This window comes from Electrophorus electricus, chromosome 23 (genome assembly GCF_041902795.1).
Source record: "Electrophorus electricus isolate QZ-2024a chromosome 23, ASM4190279v1, whole genome shotgun sequence".
Classification (NCBI taxonomy): Eukaryota; Metazoa; Chordata; class Actinopteri; order Gymnotiformes; family Gymnotidae; genus Electrophorus; species Electrophorus electricus.
In genome coordinates, this window is record NC_137519.1 from 14,294,256 (window position 1) to 14,301,497 (window position 7,242).

Here is a 7,242-nt window from a genome sequence, read left to right on the forward strand (position 1 = left end):
ATGGGGGAGCACCAGTTATTTCATTTAAAAGTGATGTCTGTCCAGAGGTGATTTTAGTGTATGCTGACAGAATGGCATCATGTTTAGAAGATGCAATCTTTTTCTTTTTGTCAGTTCTCAATGCTATATGCTCCATTGGCTTTATAAAGATCAAAGTCTAAGAATGAAGTTTCAGCTGTCTAGTCCCCTCAACAATGTAAGCTGCCAATAGTAACCTCCTACTCCATTTTGCTCAGTCCGCATTCGCTTGGATTGGCCAGCCTACCAACCAATGGCTTGCCCACAACAGCCTCTTCCCTGCCACTTTCTCTGACTCATCAGCTGCACCTGTTCTGTACCACAAACCTATCAAAGTTGTAAATACTCACCTCCTCCATTTCAGAGTTCTCTGAAAGGTCCTTTACATTATTAACAGGCCTTCCAAGCCTCAGTGTTTATCTGTTTAGCCCATCTCAAATATGACAGGATACAATATGATTCAACAAAACAATATGATTCAATATGATACGATATATGATATGATATTTGATACATGATGTATACTTTAGGGTCCCTCAGGGAAATTTTTCTTGAACTCAGGACACAGAAAAGCAAACACATGTTCAATACTTGAGCTCTAAATGACAATGTTTCACAGTCTCAGAAAGCAGCTTGTCCAGTTGTTCACACAGTCCCACAATTATTGCATAGCTCATCACGCACTGGACAGTCCTACAGCTTACAGACATCAACTGGAGTACAATTCAACAACCACAGCAGTCCCAGTTACTGCATGTGTTGCACAGATACACAACTGCTGTGCAACCTCAGCCCTTCTAAACCCTCATATTGACACACAGTCAACAGTCTCCCAAACCAAACTTATATCTGTAAAAATATTCAGAAGCATTCTGCTTCATCATATCTGTCTGACAGAGTTTCCAGTTTCTCTTTATGTAGACTATTTGTGTCCTGATCACATGCTGGATTTAATCTAAAATTTTATGAAGCAAGCAGGCTCGCCACCTCACGTTTTATGCATTTTAACTGGCATTATTAATAACTGAAGTATGGGGTGGGGGAATGTATCCACTAGCCTAATACATTCCCGTGATAGTACACGCATTAAGATATGAGCAGATACTGCCACCTTGTGGAACCTAAAAGGGAATTACAGTCTAACACCAATGTCAAAACTCACAGGATGCTATAGTATATATGCATCTGCAGTCGTGTTACATACAGTAGTATCTGTAGTGTAACAATAACAGTTTTATCAAGTTTCTTTTCATGGATGTATTACATAATGAGATTACTTAGCTAGAGTATATTTATCTTTTTTCTTCTTTTCAAATGAATTCAAGGCAGATGTGTTAGACAATGATGATAGTTTTCTGTCTATATTCAGGCATGGCAATCCACAAAAATATTCACACTATTCATAATTACTTGATTGCATTACAATAGTCCTATAAGACAGCATTTGCCAAGTGCAACTGATTTTTTAAAGAACTTAAACCTATATGTTTATGTATTTTGTTATATATTTTCATAGATATTATTTTATATATTTGTAAAATTATATTACAACATATAAATGCACGTTTGAGTTTTATTTCAATTAGTCATTTTGGGCAAAAACGTAGGCAGCTGTAATGGCTTTTGATCCCTGTCTGTCTGATGCAGTGGGGCGCGTTCTGTTCCAGACGGTGCCAAAGGCTGATTTGGCTTTTACGTTTAAGTCCCGGAGATGAAGTTTTACTCTCATGCAACTTTTTTATGAAAACTTGTTATATTTTTAGCAAATATAGTTAATGAAGTAGTTATTTGAGTCCTATCTTATTACTATAATGGCTGTTCAGAGGCCATTATATATATATATATATATATATATATATATATATATATATATATATATATATATATATATATATAGATAGATAAATAGATAGATAGATAGATAGATAGATAGATAGATAGATAGATAGATAGATAGATAGATAGATAGATAGATAGATATTTTGATGTCTAAACTTTAAAGTAACCTGTTATCCTCCTCTGTAGAAGAGATGATACAGCACAAGTGTAAACATAAATGGGCTACAACACCCAGGGGAAGAGATACACTCACTGCTCCCTGGACACAGTAGGCCTATCTCCCTCTGTTTCCTGGAACATATTCCACATTCCTCCTCTCACACTCTCTGTCACTTTGTGACCACTGATGTTTTCTCTCTCTATCTCTTTCCATATCTTTTTTTTTTTTTCAATATCAAAACTGATTAGTTGGTGGAATCACCCCATGTATTTTACTCGGTTCCAATGGCCCTAGATCAAAACATCCTTATCTTAAAAAAGCAGAAGGCGCACACTGACAGCACTCGCTCTCTCCCTCGCTGGTTCCTGCGGAGGGTTCCTTGAGTATCCGGAAGAATCTCGGCTCATGCGGTCTGACCCACCTCGAGCCCTCCTGTGGAATACGCTGTGACTTTCACAGGAGACACAACATCTGTACCATCGTTCAAAACTCCCAAGCATCATTTCTCTTAATCATGCTGTCATATCACACAACAGGCTCTCGCCTTTTCTCCTCATCTTTATCCAAATCTCCCTGTTCATCTGTAAAGCTCATGACCTCTCTGTGTCTCACCCTGATCAGCAGTACAGTGAAGGCCACGTCTCTCTGTCCCTGTCCTTCTGACCTGTCTCTCTGCTCATCTCTACCAATGTAATTGTGCTGTGCACATTGTCCAGGTGCAAGATGTGTACAAACATTTCCTGTGCTGTCTGGTAATTACCGTGATAGTATGACTCCAAGTCAGTTCTCCTGTTCCTTACAGTCACACCTTGCAGAACAAACCCAACTTTTATTATAGAGGAGCGGCCCAGACCAGAGTCAGCACACAGGATATTGCTTAAGGTGGCAAGGAGCAGGAATTAAACAGGAGTAATTACCGGCCACTACCTAGTTTTGCTAGTTTAAGTACGTAGAAACTCCAAAAACAAGACAAACTTGAAATGAGTAAATGAAGTCAGGTCAGCTTTAAATATTGCATATTCAGATATAAGCCCAAAACACTTTTTTTCCACCATTAATAAACTTTTTCAGCCTCCATCATCTGCTCCTTCTGGTGCTGTTGAAAATGGAACAGTTTTCTTAAATCATTTAAAGAAAAATAAGCAAAATGAACCAGCATTCTCACTCTTGCTGCTGAAGAGTTTTCTGCCTTCTCCCCCACCCAACCTTCCCTAATCTTTTATCTTATAGCAAAATCTAGCTCATCTACCTGCCAACTTGCTCCTACCCCGACTTCCTTCAGGAGAAGTGCTCTTCTGCTATTTCTGCTCCAATCTGTCACTGCATTAATGCTTCCCTTACTTCAGGTTATGGTCCTTCATCTCTCAAAACCTCAGCTATAACTCCCATATATAATTTTTAAAAACCTGGAACAAACACTGCACTTCTCGATAATTACTGGCCCATTCCCAATCTTTCCTTTCTAACCAAGGTATTAGAAATGGTTGTAGCCTCTCAACTGCAAGTCAAAGTCAAATTTATTTACATAGCGCTTTTTACAAAAGCTGTTATTACAACGCAGCTTCACATACATCCAAGTCCAAGCCCCCACTGCGCAAACCAAGGCTGGCAGTGGCGAGGAAAAGCTCCATGAAGAAGAAACCTCGAGAGAAACCAAGACTCCTCTGAGGGGGCCCATTCTCCTCTGGCCGACAACAGCCAAGTCTTTTACTCAGGCTCTATTCAGACCTTTCCAGTCTGCCTATCATCCTATGCACAGCTTTGAGATGGATCTGTTACGTGTTCTTGTATCGCATCTTTGCTAGACTATTTAGTCTCTCTATTTAGTACTGAGCATGTCCCCGAAATAACTCTGGCTATTATCCTCGCCTGTTTCAGTTTACAATTGTTGCTCGTTTTGTTATAAAATAAACCCAGTTATCCGCATGTCACAGTTCTCTCTCTACTGACTCTGGTGTTCTGAGTATTCTCCTCCTTCTAGATTCAAGTGCCGCATTTGACACAATTAACCATAACATACTGGTTGCCCGGCTCTCAAAACAATGGACTTACTAATATGTTTTTTTTTAATGGTTCAACTACTGTATTTCTAATATATCACATTTTCCTGTTTGGTAAACACAAATCGCACAGATAATGTCACTCAAGGTGTTCCCCAAGGCTCAGTACTTGGCCCTCTCTCATTCATAAGCTATATGCTACCCTTTGGTCAGATTATCCGCAAGTTTCCATTTCCACTGTTATGCTGATGACACTCAGAGTTATATTAGCACCAAGGCTAACACTACTACCACCTCCCGCTTTACTCTCTTGTATCCAAGATCTCAAACAGTGGATGAAAATTCCTAAACTTCCTCAAATTAAATCCAGACAAAACAGAAGTTCTATGTATTGGTTCTGAATCCAAAATCTCAAAAGGCTCTGATCTAAAACTCAATTTGGATGGTGTCTTGGTTAAATCCTTATCTGCAGTTAGGAACCTTGGTCTACGTTTTGACTCCTCACTCATCAAGTCACTGGTTAAAAATGCCTTTTTTCGTATCCGCAATATATCGCTAGACGTAGACTCTGCTTCACGCTTTCATCGCATCCCATCTTGATTACTGCGACTCTCTTCGTTGGCATTTTACTTCAAAATGTTCAAAATTCAGCTGGAAGAATTCTCCTACATGTTAGAAAATCGGCCCACATCACGCCAATTCCACATCAGTTTCAATGGCTCCCTGAACACATTCAGTTTGATCTCCTCCTGCTTACATACAAACCCCTGCACGGTCTTGCACCTCCCTAATTAGCTGAACTCCTACACTCATACTGCTCCACCCGTACACTGCAGTCTTCTGCTGCAGGTCTCCTCCCCATCCCTAGGTTTAGACAGGTCTCTGTAGGAGGCAGATCCTTAAGTGTCATGGCTCCAAAACTCTGGAACACTTTACCTCAGTCTCTCCATCTCTGCTCTTCACTTTCATCTTTAAAATCCTGACTTAAAACACAGCACTTAACATTTTTCATCACGTTTCTGTTAATAGTTGGTAATGAATTTGTTTTTATTATTTTTTCCCCATCTGTATTATTATTGTAAAGCAACCTTGAGTTTGAGAAATGCGCTATATGAATGAAACGCATCCTCATCATCTTCATCATCATCATCATCATCATTATTATTGTTGTTGTTGTTGTTGTTGTTGTTTAATGCCTGATGTAATAAAGTTAGCAGCTAATAATTTTCCAGCATCAAACTAAAAGATGTAGACTTATGGGGACATAAAAGGCACATGACTCTGGAAAGAACGGCGTGGGAGAGTCGGAAAATAAAAGGCCATGCTGTAATGACAGACTTCACGTAGGAGCTGGAAAGACACTGGCAATTTTAGCCTTTACTTCTGGAGTACATAAAACAAGTTTAAAGGAGAAACACAGTATTTCTGCAAATGTGAAAAATCTCTTTAAAAAATGTACCATAATCTTTTTTCAACTACTTGACAGAGTAACATGTTCATTTATGAGATACAGAACTGTTTCCACAGATGAGATAATTTTGTTGCAGCTGGACTGACTGTTATTACAACATGTCCATGTAGTGCCGAAGACAAGCGACCATATAATGCTGTAGGTCTAAACATCTGAAAGGAATTACCTGTGCTTGCAGAGTTAAAGCTACACTGCTGCACATTCTATATTATAACAGGGAATGTATGATGCTTAAACTGAGATATTTAATAGACTGTCTTAGAATAAATCTGTTCACTGCATACAAATAAGACTGTTTCAGCACTGTTGTAATGTTCATGAATTAAACTGGATGGTTAGTCCCAATCAAAGTAAACCACACCTGTTCTGCTTCTGCTGCTACTGTCAACTATTAACTTGTTGAAATCTGTGTGTGTTTGTCAACTTGTTTCTTGGCAGGAATATTCAGGGGAAAGTTCAGTGTGATAAATGGGAGGAGCCAGCTTCCCTACCATTACGGAGCAGCAAGACCATTCTGCTTCTTTTCGGATTTTCACTCCAATGTCACAGATAGGCCTACGCCACCTCTTAGTGTGGATAAAACACCAGATTAAACAGATCTTTTGTTGAGATTACATCATCTTTGTTTAACAAAAAATAACCCACATGCATAGGCGCACAAAAGATGAGTGTGCCAACCCCCAAAAAGCAGAGTTGGTGCATCAGGATGAGAGACAGTATCCAAAAAGGTCATGTAATGTATACAAGCCAAAGCAACAGACGGCGCAAGGATGTGAAAGCAGGGTAGATGCTGAGAGCAGATGGTCCACATCTGCACTGTGGTTTACCATCACACTGAATTTAAAAGACCCGAAGAGAGCTGGTTAGGCCTAGTCTTGAACTAAACTGGAAGTCTTCAGTCTTCTGAAGTTCACACACACACACACACACACACACACACACACACACACACACACACACACACACACACACACACACACACACACACACACACACAGTTACTCCAGTAATTGATGCTCCCATTTAAAGACATAAACGGGCCAGCCCCTCCATACATGATGATGGTCGTCAAAGCCAGATCTGTATCTTGAGTAGTTCAAACCTAAAGTACATCTCACACTTCAAGACCCATGATAGACAAGCATCAAGAATGTTCTCTGTCCTGGTTCCCAGAGAGTGTAACAAACTTCCACTGGCTATGAACTTCCAAACATCCTATGAAATTCATTCCACTGTTGAGCAATTGAAACTCTAGTACTTATTGTTTGGTATTGTTTGTTATTGCACTTATTGTCTGATATACAGCTTATACTTATTTTGAACTTCTAGGCATCATCACTGATTGCTGCATTTCATCAGTATTCTAGTTTAACAGTATTTTGAACTCTAATCTACTGTACTAGCTATACACTACATGAGTAGAAGTCTCTCTGGATATGAGCTTTTCCTAAATGCAGAAAATGTCGAATGGACAAAATGTCAGTGGAGACTCTCCAATGAAAATCCACACTATTCATGAGTAACTTACTCCACTGACTTCAGTGTTCCTGGAATTTACTCCCAACCAGCCAATGGGTGAACTTCACAGCTGGGGCTGACTAATCCCACCCACTTTCTTTTTGAGTGGCGTGTGAGTGTGAGAGAGCGTGTCAGTCTATTCTACCCATGTCATTGTTCCCTTTTCCTCTCAGCGTGTGTGAGTCATGTTTTTGGAAGCCCTGGAATAAGGAAGAAATTAGCTAGGACTGAACGGA